The sequence below is a fragment of the Notamacropus eugenii genome, chromosome 3, assembly GCF_028372415.1.
Source record: "Notamacropus eugenii isolate mMacEug1 chromosome 3, mMacEug1.pri_v2, whole genome shotgun sequence".
In the NCBI taxonomy this organism is placed as follows: domain Eukaryota; kingdom Metazoa; phylum Chordata; class Mammalia; order Diprotodontia; family Macropodidae; genus Notamacropus; species Notamacropus eugenii.
Window position 1 is genome coordinate 301659950 of NC_092874.1, and position 15397 is coordinate 301675346.

General features: G+C 47.4%; 1 protein-coding gene across 3 annotated transcripts in view; it reads right to left on the reverse strand.

The window, feature by feature from the left end:
• Nucleotides 1-15397, reverse strand: part of PACSIN2 (protein kinase C and casein kinase substrate in neurons 2) — a 152430-nt gene that overhangs the window by 34301 nt on the left and 102732 nt on the right. The window lies entirely within an intron of this gene.

Consider the following 15397-nt stretch of genomic DNA (forward strand, 5'->3'; position numbering starts at 1 on the left):
AATGGAAGAAACAGGCAGTGACCCTACTGTCACCCTCCCCCACCCTTAGGCTGCCTGTTTCCCAGGTCCTCCTCCTCCTCAGATCATAGTGATCAAGGCCTCTCACCAAGGATATCCTCCAAGGCTCTGGCCTGGGCCCTCTGCTCTTCCCTCTCGCTACTATTCCACAGAGTACTCTCCTAAGTCCCATGGACATAATGATCATCTCCACACTGATGCTTCTCAGGTCTATTTGTCCAGCCAGCCTTACCCTCTCTCTTGGCTTCTAGTCAGGTGAATAGACATCTCAAACTGTACATCTTATATAGATCTCAAACTCATCATGTCTAAAATAGCTCGTTATTTTCCCCCAATCCCTCTCCTCCTGCTGTCAAGGGCACTTTTGCAGTCATGTAGTCAGGCAACCTACATGTCCCCCCCCCCCACAAACAGCTGTCAAGTGCTACCAAGATGATCTTCACATCCTCTCCTATTTGTACTTCCTTCTGCCCTCTGACACTGCTCAGAGGAGAGGCAGGGCTTCTTCTCCCCACACCTAGACTACTACAATAGCTGTGGAGGGGAGGGTCTGCCTACCTCAGGACTCTTCCCACTTTCATCCTCCATCCAGTGGTCAAAGGGATTTTCCTAAAGCCCAGGTCTGACCATGTCACCCTCCATTCAATAAACTCCAATGGCTCTCTGTGGCCTCCAGGATCAAACAGAACATCCTCCATCTGCCGCTCAAAGGCCTTCCTCCGTTTCCTCCATTCTCTGTGATCCTTTGTGGGATCTTCCTCCCACAACCCACCTCATGTCTGGATGAAGTGTCTTTTCACTGGCTGGGGGATGTCTCCTGCTGGTCATTCTCTCCCTCCTCTTTTCCGATCTCCTGCTTCCTGGATTCCTTCAGGTCCCAGCTCCTTCCAGGAAGCCTTTTGTGAGCCTGCTCCAGCCAAGTGCCTTCTCTTGGCAGTTGCCTCCACTGTATCCCAGCCAAAGCCTGCTGGTACAGAGGGGTTGGCCAGCAGTCTCCCCCATTACACCACGAGCTCCTGGAGAGACAGGATTTTCTTCAACCTTGCTTTCCATCCCCAATGGTCAGCACAGGACCTGGATCACACGAGGTGCTTAATAAATGCAGGCTGATGTGACAAACAACCCTGACGTTATGACATGAGATGTTTACTAACAAGGCTCAAAAGAAAGTGCAATGGGAGGCTGGTGGGGGATGGGCAGGGAGAAGAATGTGTGAAGGTATCATGGCTGTGGCAGAGTTTCGGGGGGAATCCAGCAGGCAGAGAACTCAGGGCCCAGCCTCCAGGACGGTGTTGGATCAGCAGGAAGAAGCCAGGCCTGAGATCCATTGCTGTCAAGTCCTCTGTGCACCATGGATCTCATCTTCTCATCGATAAGAGTCAATGAAGTCAAAGGCCCTTCTAGTTCTCAATTCAGGGAGAACACACAAAGTGGACACACAAGATAATGGTGCCCCAACATCTTCATACGTTGGATGAAATCATTCAGTGTTTGAAAATGGCACCAAGACTTTGGGGGTGCCCTACAGACCTCTCTGCAGTAGGATTAAGTTTGCACACTGACACTGCACTGGTCTGGCATTTCCTTCTCCAGTTTATTTAACAGATGAGGAAACTGAGGCAAACAGGGCTAAGTGACTTGCCCAGGGTCACAGCCTAGGAAGTGTCTGAGGCCAGATTTGAGTTCAGGAAGAGGAGTCTTTCTGATTCCAGGTATGGCACTGTAGCCACTATACCACCTGGTTGCCCCATCATTTAAAAAAAACAGATGAGGAAACTGAGGCACACAGAGGTGAAGTAACTTGCCAAGGATCACAGGATAACTGTGAGGCAGAATCTGAAACAGACTGAATTCCAATGCTACCAAAAATACAAAGAGAGATGCCTTCTCCATAGGAGCTTTTCATCACTTTCCAATGAGAAGATTTCTGGAGCCTGCACCAGACAGGGAAAACAGAGAGGAGTTTCACTGGAAAGGTAAATGCGGTTGCATTTATAGCTGGGCCACTCGTGGCAGCTTCCTGTTCATCCAGCTCCAATCTCTTCGTAATCACCTGGTCTAGCGCCCCCCACTCCTTTTTTTTTTTCCAGCACAGACAATGATTCTTCAGAGGTGAATTTCTTTATTCTGGTCACTGCACCAGAGTCAAACTGAAACCTGTTAATTTGGAAGTCAGTGGAAGAAGAGCTTAATATACACTCTGGCTGATGGATTACTTTCCAAAACGATTGACGGGTACATGTAACTGAGCTTAGGGGTGTGGGGGGTGCAGTCATGGAAGGCTCTGAAAGCCACAGGGATTAGTGTTTGATTTGGGAGTTCATTCAAGCGGGGGTAGGGTGTGTGTGTGTGTGTGTGTGTGTGTGTGTGTGTGTGTGTGTGTGCGCGTGACTGCGTGACTGGGTGACATAGTCAGACCTGAGCTTTAGGAACATCACTTTAAGTGGCTGAATGGAGGCTGGCCTGGCATGGGGAGAGACCTGAGGTAGGTAGACCCATCCACAGACTGTTTCGGTAGTCTAGGCGTGAGGTGATGAGGGCTTGCACCAGGGTGGGGGCAGAGTCAGAGGGGAGGAGCAGGTGTGTCAGAGAGATGTTGCAGCTCAACAGGTCTTGGCAGTAGCTTGTATGTGGCATACGACTCTGAGGCTGTGACCCTGAAAGATTGGGAGGCTGGGGTTGCTCTCAACAATTATAGGGAAGGTAGGAATCTGGAGGGGGATGATAGAGGGAGAAGATAATGAGTTCCATTTGGACAGGTGGCGTTTCAGATGTCTGCTGGACATCCATTCTGAGATTTCTGAAAGGCAGTTGGAGATGAGAGACTGGTGGTCAGCAGAGAGGTTAGGATGACAGGGCCGGTAAAAGTAAGAACTGTCAGCTTGGAGATGGTCATTAAATCCATGGGAGCTGATGATGTTACCTAGTGAAGTAGTCTAGAGGGCCCAGGACTAGAACCTTGTGGGATACCTGTGGTTAGAAGGTGTGATCTGGAGAAGGATCCAGCAAAGAAGATTGAGGAAGTCTGGTCTGATAGGTAGGAGAACCAGGAGAGAGAGATACCCACCTAGAAAAAAAGCATCAGTGAGGAGAGATGATCAGGTCAAGAAGGAGGACTGGATTCGATAACGAAGGGCTCATTGGGAACTCTGGAGAGCAGCTGTGGTGGAATGATGAGACTGGAAGTCAGACTGCAAGGGGCCCTTTCAAGGATTTAGCTACAATGGGCAGGGGAGATATGAGATGTTGGTGGAGACCTGGGCATGTTTATAGACAGCAGGAAGGGAGGCAGCAGACAGCGAGAGATGGAAAGTGACAGAGGGGACAATCTGCTGGAAGGGATTGCTTGGGCAGGGAGAGGGGTCAGGCTTGGTAAAGAGTAAGGTCGCCCCTTCATAAGAAACACGGGTGAAAGAAGAAAGAGGAGCAGAAGGTGTCCAAGGGGTGAGAGAGGAGAAGAGTGAAGCCAAAGGGAGGCCAGTCTTCCTGCCTTGTAACAGTCCTTATACTGAGCACTCATGGGGACCACGAGACATCAAGAGAAACTCATCAGAGTCTCTCTTTCCTCCAACAACAGAGATGCTGAGCGCTTAACCATTATTAGCTCATTAGCAGATGCTATTACTATCCTCTTTCCGCAGGGGAAGAAACTGAGGTGAAGGTTAGTGACTTGCCCAAGGTCACATAGTTATAAAGTGTCTGAAGTCGGATTTGAACCCAGGACTCTTGGACTCGAGGCCCAACTGTACCCACATAGAAGGATAGGGCAATTATCAGTCACATTAATTATCTTTTGAGTTCACCTCTGATCAGGTAGGAGAATCCTTGGGGGTAGTGATCAAAGGGGGACTGAATGGTTTTAGGAAGATGATCACCCACAACTGAAGTGATGATTGTTCTGAACCTGCTCCTTCAACTCTTTGAGAATGTCCAGTTAAGAACTTGTGTTAGAGAAACTGACAGCAGAACGGGAGGATTACCCACTGCTGGAGACCATTGGGGCGGCAGAAAGGTTTAGAATGAGTTTGAACAGAGTAAGTAAAAGTGGGGCAGGCTCGTGCCTTAAACCCAAAGTACAGCCTCTGTTCGAACGCCTGCTAAGGTCATTACTGAGCAGCAGAAGGCGCTCTGGGGCAGCCAGTCTTGGGAATCTTCCTCTACAAATATTTACTCGTTTCATTGTCACTGTTTCCGGCTACCTGGTTTCACAAAGCACTTTTGCATGCATGCTGTTATGGGACTGTTAAGAGAACTTTTCATTTTTATTATGCCGTTCCTTGGGGCTATTTGGCCAATGGAAACCTGTTCATATTAACCTCACCTGGCTAGAACCTGACTCAGAGAAAACTTTGGCATTTCTCTGATAAGCCAAAGAGGAGTCTGCACTTTCCAAAGTGATTTGGCAACTACTTGTGGAAGGATTCCTCCGGCTTGGAAACCTTGGGGTAGCTTTGTAACATGTAAATCTTCTCCTCTTAATCAGCCCACTGTGAATTCTTTAACAGCAGCAGTCAATTTTACAGACTGTTTAAATCCATAACTTTAACCATAACAACATCCAAGGAAGCAGGAGATGTTCAATCTGTTTGTCTAAGAGGCCATAACGATTATTACATGTTAACAAAAACTTGTCTCTCTGGTAACCCTGGTGTCAAAGCCCAGTGGTATTGGACTCTCCATACTGGTGGAGGTGAAGGCCCTATCGGGAATGAGAAGTAGGGCAGAGCTTAGATGAAGAGGTGGGAAAGCACCAGCATTGGCAAGGCTCCCTTCAGGGACTCTTCAGGTTTCAGGCCTTCTATGATCAAGTTGCTTCCAGCTTTGAGCAAGAAGATGGAGGTGGCCAACTCCGCTTCAGGAAGCTAAAAAGAGACTTAAGACTTTGGGAAGACATGAGGGGAGAGCACAGTCCCTGCCACATCTGTATACTTTGGAGAGATTTCCCTTGGGTGAGACCCTGTTCTCTCTCTCTTAGTTGAGCGGAGTTATCTCCGTCTCCACGGGAGATGCCATCATTCTGTAGTGATCATCCCATGTACGCCTTCTCTGATTTTCTGTTTTGCTGCAATCTGGATAAATAGGTTTTGTTTCCTATTCACTATGAGTGTTCACTGTGGACCTGATATTGGGTGGGAAAGGGGCTGAGCATGGAATCTCCGATTTCCCCGCAAATGACAAAGCAGTCAGAAGTTAGATGGCATCCAATTATATCCTCTAACTGAAAAATCTTTAAGGGAGCAGAGATATAATTTTAGCCCAATACCACCTTTCTCTGAAGAACCCAGAATCGTGGCTTCTGGCTCCAACCTTCTGTCTCTCCTGCTTGATGGGAATGAAAGATTTCCTTGGAGAAGGGGGTTGGGGGAGGAGAAGAGGTCAGAGATGTCTGCCTTGTTTTGAGTCATACAACCATGAGCCCTCTCAACACATGTGGAGCTCTCTCATCACTCTTCCCATGTTGTGATGTAAACTTTTCCTGGGTTCTGGTTTATTCTTCTGAATTTTTAACTTATACTTAAGCATAATAAAACCTAGGTTTTTAACCTCTAGAATTTCTGCATAGTGATCCATTTATTGAGTACCAGAGTCTCACACCTCAGCTCTATGGGTTGGACATATTAAATCAGACTTTGGCAGGGGTGGGGGTGGGGGTGGCAGAGATGCATATCTCACAGATGTCAGGAACTCCCGGAGTGACTGGATGAAACAGGGCTAGAGCCTGAAGTCAAAATTGGTGGTAACTTTACTTAGAGCAGAGAAGTAGCATGAAAAGAACCTGGGGAGGTGGGTTGTAGCCAGACCAGGGAGAAACTTGGAATGCCTGGCCATGGAGTTCTTCTGTTCTGTGGACCACAGGCCTCAAACTGGCAGATGCAACTGGGACCAATGTCTAACAAAATAAATACAATACAACACAGATGATGTTAATTTGTGGTTTTCTAAGTCTGCATGATGTGTTTTTGACATCACTGCCATACACACTGACAGACACTGAAAATCTTTCTATGTGCTGAGATAGTTAATCAGGCAGTTTTGTGATGAGTAGACCAGAGAGGGAGAAACCTGAGGTAAAAGCAGAATAGAGAAGTGCTGGTGATGGCCCTTTGCCCCTGTCCCCCAAAGACAATGCTGTGGCCGCCACCATGTGACTTCTCATTCCTCCCTCCTCTCCTCTCAACCTCTAGCTTGCACCTTCTCCTCCTGGCATGGTCTCCTCTTCACAGCACTCAGACCAGACCTCACAACTTCGCCCTTACATCTATCCCCGTCTATCTTGCCACCCAGGCTGTAAGTTACTTGAAGGTGAATCACCAAGGGGGTATTTCTTTGAACCGTGCACAGTCCCCAGAAAGCTTTGTCTGGTTGGGCATGATGAGGGCACGAGCTGGATTGTGTTTCTGCTCCATATCAGCTTCCCTGCTAGCCCAGAGCAGGCACTTAGTAAGAGCTCATTAAATGAATGAACACATAATCAAAGCCCAAATCACACTGACCACTCTCTATACATTCTCCAAAAAAGACCCCAAGTCGGCTTCAAGGGATCCTCTGATCACCTCAACTCTAAGATAGTCGTTGTACTGTAAATACCCTGGAGTTCTCTGGGACACCCACAACTCTGCGTAAGATCTTTTTCAATGGTCCCACAGTTGAAAAATAAGTTTGCCTTATATAAACAAACTGTTTTTCAGGTTTCTTACCAAAGCTGACCTTGACCAACATTCAACCTCCTAAGGACCAACATCCTAAGGACCTTTAAAGGATGGATTTTCCCAATGATGGCAGAGACCCAAGAACTGAGCTGCTCACTGTATTTGTTGAAGATAAGTTTCAAAGGCAAACTCAGTGTGCTAAGGCGTGAAACAGAATTCAACTTCCTAAGCCCCTCTGAGTTCACAGAATAACGAGGCAATGTGGTAGGGATGAAAAGAATGGAACAGAAAGGAGGAGGCCTCTCTTCTCTTTCAAGGGCCTGGAGCTTAAATCTCTGACTCTATAGGAGGAAGGAGTGGGGTTGGTATTCAGGGTTTTATCATCTACACTCAACCCCTTTTAGCAATCTAGTGGTAAAACTCACAGGCCCTTTCTCAGAATCATGTTTTTAAATGCCTAAAATCCATAGGATGACAAAAGGAAATCCCTTTGAATGAAATATAGTGATCAACATTTTAAGAAAACAACGTTATGGATCCCACTTCACCGCCCTAGGTGCTGTAGGTATCAGTTGTTTCTGACTTTTGATGACCCCATTTGGGGTTTTCTTGGCAAAGATACTGGAGCGATTTGCCACTGACTTCTCCAGCTCATTTGACAAATGAAGAAATTGAGGCAAACAGGGTGATGTGACTTGCGCAGGATCACAAGGCTAGTGTCTGTGGACAGATTTGAATTCGGGGAGATGATTCTTCCTGACTCCAGGTCCAGCACTGTATGGATGGTACCACCTAGCTGTCCCATCTTTTTTTTTTTTTTTTTTTTGCCAATTTCATAATAGACCAAAGAAATCCTATCAAAGTCATCTGTGAGCAATATTTCCACACAATACAACACTACATTTGGTCAAAAGATGGAGCCTCAGTCACTAGCAGGAATTTTATATCAGCCCCTGCCACATACAAAATGTGTTTTCCACATTGAGAACGGCTGTGATTCAGACAGTGGGCACTAGAGCGGTCAGGGTGTGCTCGGAATTACTTTCAGGGTCCTTGGAGAATTAGGTAATAACTTAATAGCACCTGTGGGGGTGAGGGGGCATGTGCTTCTCACAGGCTCAGCACAAACTGGCAAGTTCTGCTGGACGCTAGAGATAAGTCTAGGGCCACTTTGCCGATGCCAAGAGGTTCAGAACTGAAGGGAAGGAAGAAACAAATATTGATTAAGCACCAAACGCCTGCCAGGAATTGGCCAAGCACTTGACAAATATTATCTCATTTGGGGTTCCCCAGCTAGTGAATGTCTAAGGCAAGACCTGAGTTAGGTCTTCCTGCCCCTGGGCCTTCAAGCCCTGGGAGGTGGGCAAACAGGGCATGACCCATCAGTGCAGTGGGCAGGAAAGAGTTCAATCAGGATAAGTGAACTCGAACCCTCAAGATGCTGGCTATTTTGAAACCATCAAAGGAGGGCAGGGCTATGATTGCTTGACTAGTCAGAGGACTTCAGAGCACTCCCAGGCTGACCCACACACAGCAGGGCAGGTCCCAGCACTCTAGAATTATAAAAGGGTTACCGCCCTCCTATTTTAACAGGCCCAGAGAAGGTCATTACAAGGATGGTGTTCTCTGGCCTTCCCACTACACACCGCTGCACCAACAGGAGTGTGTGGAGGAAGCCCCAGACACAGGAGGTCACACTCCTTCTGTTCCACCGATGAAGGGGAGGACCGCCAGAAGAAGCAGCCTGGATTCCTGTGCTACCTAATGTTTGGGCCAGCGGAAAACCCCAAGTCCTTCCCATACTCACTTCTTAACCTGTGAAGTCTGCCCAGAGAGTCTGCCGCCTCTTGCTGCTGCTCCCTCTTGACTCAATCTGGCAGGCGTTATTTCCATGGGAAGAATTGTTCAAAGATCCCTGAGGAGCAGCAGTTAACACCCCACAAAGTCAGTTTGCCCTTCTGTCTGCCCACCTGCTTCCTAAGCTTTACCTATTGAACACTTTGGGACAGGAAATACCTCCATCTAGAATCCACAAAAGCTGTTCTGGAGAGTCTAGGGCCACAATTCCTCCTGAGGGGGCTAAGAACATTCAGTGCACAATGCAGGCCAGTTCAGGTCATTTCCATTTGAACAAATTGCTATCGGGAGCATTTTCCTGTACCTCACACCCACAGCCTCAGAATGTCTGCAAAGCACTTTGTTCCCCACACTCTATGAGTCAAATAGGGCCTTTACAGATGAGAAAAACCAAGGTTCATAAAAGGAACCAAACAAACACTGGAGCCAGAATCTGAACCCAGATCTCTCCTCGACGGAAATCTGGTGCTCTTCCTGTTAATAATAAAAATAATGAAAACTGGCATTTACACAGAGCTTTATGCACTGGGCAGATATGATCTAATTTTACACCTTCACAACAACTCTGAGACAGAGGTACTATCAGGATCTCCATTATACAGATGAGGAAACTGAGGCAGAATGAAGTTAAGGGACTTGCCCAGGGTCACACTGCTAATAAGTATTTGAGGATGGATTTGAACTTGGGTCTTTCCAACTCCTGGTCTGGTACTTTATCCACTGTATCACTCTGTTGCCTCAGGCACTGACAGACTAAAATATATCCCACTACATTCTTTCACATTTAATATTTTAAGGAACTCATGCCAGCATTGAAGTTCTTGCAGAGCAGATATTAAGCAATACTGCTGAGAGTCACTTCTTCCAGTGAGTGATTCCTCCCTCACGCACACAGCTGTGGGAGCTTTCTGCGCCACCTTATTAGATTAGGAATTCATTCTGCTGTCACCAAAATAGTGATGTCATACCAGTTCTTAGAAGCTGGCACACAAACCTGGTTCTTCATAGCTCCTTCTGTGCAAGATCTTGGCAGGTTTTTGAAAATTACTTGCTAAATTTGTGGAATCCTTGGAAGAAATGGGTACCCTCTAGGTAAAGCCATACCTACAGGTTTCATGTGACTTGGGATGAGAGAAAAGTGGCCTCTCAAGACAAAAATTATCAACACTGGCAGAGCCAGGATGAACAGGTCGCCAACATTACCACACATCTGAGTTTCTCTGCCTAGACCTAACATTTAGCAGGTACCTTCTTGGCAAACTGCCTTCAAGTTAGTAAGACAGCCTGACTCCACTGTCTCCTGCGTGTTTTCCCACATCCATCTCTGTGAGCTCAGGGCTCCAGGTCTCACCAACTCACAAATGGGGAAGCAGGCCCAGGGAGACAGTGGTTCATGCAAGGGCACGCTGTTGGGATCAGAACTGAGATTCTGGCCATTCTGGCCACGTCTCTGGGCTCTGCCTCCAGTACTCTTACCGCCACCTCTTTTCAAACAAAGTTGCTGCCTGAAACCCAGTTTTCAATAAAACCCAAGTTTTATTAGAACTTCAGGATTCTAAAGGTCATCTGGTCTAACTCCCTCCATAACTCAAAGGTGCCAAGTGAGACGCCATACAGCCCAGGGCAAACAATGGAGGCCAGTGAGGAATTTCGGCTCTGACATTTGCTAGCTGTGTGACTCAAGCCTCAGTCTACATGTCTGTAAACAACATCATGGCTCATGTAATCCTTAAATCTCAGAGTTATGAGGGCAGTGCTTTGCCTTCTCCAGGGCAGTGGTGTAAGAATATTCAAGAGATGGATGGTCAGAAAGGGAGATGGGAACTAGCAATGAGCGCCTCTACCCAAAGAATGGCAGAGGCCCTGGAATGGGGACATTCTGAAGCATGGGAATGAGTCCTGTGAGCCTCCACTTGGGAGGCCCTCAGCATTCTAGATTGTGCCCTGTCATCCTCTATTCCTCTCACACTATCTAGGGGAAAGATCTTTCCCAGCAGCAGCATGGAGAGGAGGGCAGCTTCAGAACCCAAGAAACAATCCGGCCCAACTGGTTTTCTCTTCTCCAGGACTTGAGTACCTCAGGCACATTCTACTCAAAGCCAGCACAGTACTAACCAGTGGAAAGAGGTCCCAAGGGAGCAAGGATTTTAGTCTTTGTTGAATCACAAATTCACTCGACAACTTAGGGCCAGTCACTTCAAGCCATTTCTCAAGTCTCAGTTCCCTCACAGGTAAAAGAAGGGCAATGAATTAGCTGATGCCTAAGGCCCCTTCCAGCCCCATCTCAATGACTCTGATCTGCAGCATGACAAAAAGGAGGCCCCTCTACAGGAGGTCACCCTCCCACCTGCCCTAAGAGACTCTTAAGTCTTAACCCCAAGAGCACTGGGGGCAGAGGCCTGGCTGCCCCAAAGGGAGCACCACTCGGTAACGTGACTCACGTTGTGAAGTCGCTGGACATGGGACTCCCAGAGACCTTAGGAATCATCTCTTCTCAAATGCCCATTTTATAGAAAATCCAGGCCCAAAGTGATTATGCCTCAAACTGCCTGGTTACTTATCAGTGACAAAGCTGGTATTCAAAGCCAGATCTCTGTTCCAAATCGGCCCTGTGCATATCTGTCTATAGAAAAGGGAAGAAGCTGGTTGGTTGTTTGTTTGGCTTTTCTAAACACAGAACAAAGTACTTTCATTAAACTCATGGTTATAACTGCCAAAGAACCAGGATGAAATAGGACATTATAATTCTTTTTATTGGGACTGACTTCCAGATGTGGGGGTTTAGAAAAAGACAAAACAAAGTGATCATAAGGGGCAAACTTTCAACAAGACAATTTCAAAGGTTTACTGACCCACACCTCTCTTCCACGGTACTGTCTGAATAATAAGCGAGAGACTGATCTCTAACAAATCCTTTCTCTTCCCAGACACAGGGCTCCCATTTCTTCCCAAAGCTTGGTGTGCAGCAGACACCACAAGGATGCCGAAGAGAGAGCACCTGGCCCCTGCAGGCACAAGGCCTGGGCAAATCACTGAGTTCCCCGAGTCTCAGTTTCCTCATCTATAACAGAAGGAGATTGGACTAGATGGTCTCCTCTGAGGTTACCTTCAGTGGCAGAGATATGACCCTGTGGGTCTTGTCCTCAAGGAGCAAGGAAAGCAGAGATAACCAAGCAATGCTGGGAAGTATAAAGGTATCTTTCATGCCAAGTGCATTAGAGAGGAATCCAACCACGACCAAAGGAGAAGCTGGTTTGTCAACCAGAAAGGCTTCTTGCAGTGGGCAGAGGGGGAGGCATTACCACTGGACCTAAAGGACAAGAGGAACCCAAGGGGAGGTGGAGGGAACAGAATGACTCCTGGACTGACTGCAAAACTGCAGGATCAAACAAGGTCTGTTTTCAATAAAGATTTATTTGAATTAAAACAACTGAAACAACTTTCTAACTAGTGGATCACTCCCTCTCATCTTGTTCCATTCAAAGTCCACCATGGCTTAGAGTATTCTGAGGTCAATGATGAGGGCTGTTTATTCATGACCACCCATCCACCAGCCCCAGTCCCTGCCCCCAAAGGATTCCTGGAAGGTAAGGGATACCTTTTGCTCATAAAAATTCCATTCTGTCTAAAAGCCTGGGGGACTCTGGGTCAACAACATTTATGTAAGTGGTTCTTTTCAGTCACCTCAATATTTATTCCAACTATAGCCCTTTGTTGCTGGATAGATTTGGGTAACCCGAAAACTGGTCAGGAAGGCACGCTTGGATTAGAGTCGATTATAAGTCACCAAAATGACCTTGCAAACAGTTTTCAAAAATGGATCAGACCTGTAAAAACCCTCTTGGGACCACCAGGTCTGTCTGGAACTTCACTTATGGCCATGGCAAGCCCTCCCCCACCAAGAAGAACATCAGCTGATGCAGGCCCCCCCCACTCCATCTGCTGGCAGTTTGCCTTCCACGCTGACTTTTCCTCAGTCTCCTCTCTACAAAGGTCCCTGATCCAAAGAGGCATGTTTAACCACCACCCTCCTGACCTCTCTGCATCAGGAGGCCTCCCTACAGCCAGACCTGACTCCTTCCTCCTTCCTGCCCTCTCTTCCCTTGGGTTCCTGACACAGAATTCTCTCTTCACCTTCTACACTTGATCATTACTACATTATTATTACTCCTATTTCTAAGAATTTCATTTTTCAGAATATTTTTATTACTGTCTTTTATTTTTATTCACCCAAGTTTCCCCCATATTCTCCCCATCCCACTTCCAGAAAATCATATCCAAAATACGGACCAGCTGGTGTCCACCCTACTGGGTGTGTGTCTCTGTAGATGCTGGGAGGCTGGTCCTTGGGCACCCAACAGCTTCTCACCGCCCCCAGACTCCAAGTCCTGTCAAAGTCAGCACTGTTCTCATACCATCTTCCAATAGTCCAAGTCATCTCCATGCCACAGGGGAGGGTGGAAGGGAGCAGCAATCCAAAGACGGTCCCTTGGTGCTCCTGGACTGCTGCCTACCTGTCCTGATTCCAATGAACGGACTTCTAGCAAGCATTTTGCTCTTTCCAGGTGAAGATAGAGAGTCACATATGTGACTACTTGGTTGTTGTTGCTAAGGCCAAGCCTTGACTGAAAAACCAGTCTCATCATAAGAATCACCAGGTGTGAGGCAGAGGAGAAGGAAGTCAGCTCCAAGGATGCTGGGATCACATGTGTGCCAAGCCCAGAAATCAAGGACTTTTCATTGAAATGATACTAGAAAATGCTGCCCTCTAACAGGTAAAACAGTTAACTCATTTGAAACCCACATGTACGCACATATTTACAGCACACATTTCGGGGGGAGAGGGGCATCAACTGGAGAAGAGCTGAACAAATGATGGTTTATGGATGTCATGGAATACTACTGAGCCATAAGAAACGATGAAGCCTAGTAGGCCTTGTCTAAGCTGACACACAGAGAAGCGGCCAGAACGAGAACAACCGAACCGCTCTGGAAGTCTCGGGAATTCTAATCCATGCAATGACCAGTCAGGATAGGCTTCAGGATGCAGAACTGAATCCAGAGATTCCATGTTCACCCAGGAGGCGTTCAGAAGGGTGGGGTAAAGCACTAATGGATGTGGTCTGAGGACTTTAGAAAACCGCATGTTGTCCAATCAACACTAAGATAAAAGCAGCCAGCTCGGTTCCTCTTCAAGACAGACACCTTACACAGTGTGACCTAAGCTTCCGTGAGGCTGCGGCCAAGGTGGGGCTGGGAACCAGCATCTCTCACAACTGGCTATAGACAAACTACCCTCCTTAAACAGGCACAGAGTCCTTCTTCAACACCAAGGCAAACCTTCCAAACTGGGTTCCTGTAGGCTCGCTGTCCTCTTCACGTTGCTGGTCCTGCTAGATATCACTGGCCAACACTACATCTACCATCCATAGTCTAATATCCAAAGGGATGGATGCCCTCAGCCAGAGACATTGCTGAAAGCCTCAGAGCAAATGAATGAGGTTTACATACCCACTATTCAATCATTTAGTTGGGTGTCTAACCACAGAAAGAGTTTCTTGTAGTCTATATGCAGGCCTAGGTCTCTGAAATAGCTTGTACACTTATTCAGAGACACTGGGAAAATCAGCTCCAATCAAAAGACTACAGATGCCATCAAGACATCACAAATAATGTACCAGTCAATAGCTGTCTACACTGGCCCTCACCAGGGAGGGAGCAGTGCAGTCAGTGAGCACTGAGGGCTTAATGGAAGGATGGGAGTGAGGTCATCAAAGCCAAACACTTCTGGTAAGAAACAAAACTGTCATTTGTAGAAAGACATACCCTGGCTTCCAAGTTCTCTCAATATGTGTGTGCACATACATGCACATACACACATACACACACACATATACTCTCTCACATACATGGCAACCAAATCACATGATCCCACGAAAGGAAGATAACCAGACAGGAAGCTGATGATGCACCATTTTACAGCCCCGGGTCAGACAGGCTTCAGGGCCTACTCTGTAATCCAGCCTTACCCACTGACCAACCAAACAAACCACCTCATTTCCTGCTACTCCAGAGGCTCTGATCTCAGCAGGTCAATCTTTCTCATGCATTCCTTCCTCACACATTTCTACCACCTGGCTTTTGTTCCTGTTGCTCCCCCAAATACAGAGGAAGAAGCCTTGCCCCTTGTTCCCCCCAGTCCTCCCACCTTCCAGGGTCAGCTCCAGTCCCACTGCCCACCCTGCTTCCTGCCACCTTCTCCACCTGAGACTGAGTAGTGGAGGGCAGTCAGAAGGCCTGGGTCTGAACACCAGTGCGAGCTTACAGTTCCAGGCCCAGCTCGAGGTTCCTTCTCCTACACCCTGGCTTTGCCCTAGAATCCATACTCTCCATGGTCTACCACTTCTCAGAATCACAAGTGCAAAGCTGAAAGGATCCAACCCACACTTCAATAAAGACTTCCTGTATCTAGAACAGCCTGACCAGGGCTCTGAGGGACTAAAACAAGCTAAAGACTCCACTGCACTCAAGTGCATAAGGTAATAATTAAGTGAAATCATCTTCATGTTGAAAAAGCAAACAGCCCAACCTAGTCCAGAAGTGCATCAGAGATGGCTGTCTTTGCTGTGGACTGGCGAGGCTGCCAGGGGAGCCCTGGCCTGCCTGGAAAATATAGGCTTTGTCTTGGCCCTCATAGGACAACTCCAAGAAAAAAGCTCAGGATGACATTCTATAGATGGATATGATCCTGGACAAGAGTATCTGTCAAAGGTGTTTCCTCTTCTGCAGCACGAACCCATGCTACCTACTTCACCAGACCACTGTGAACAAAGTCTTTCGTTCAATGGTCGCCCAGGCAGAGGCCAGCTTCC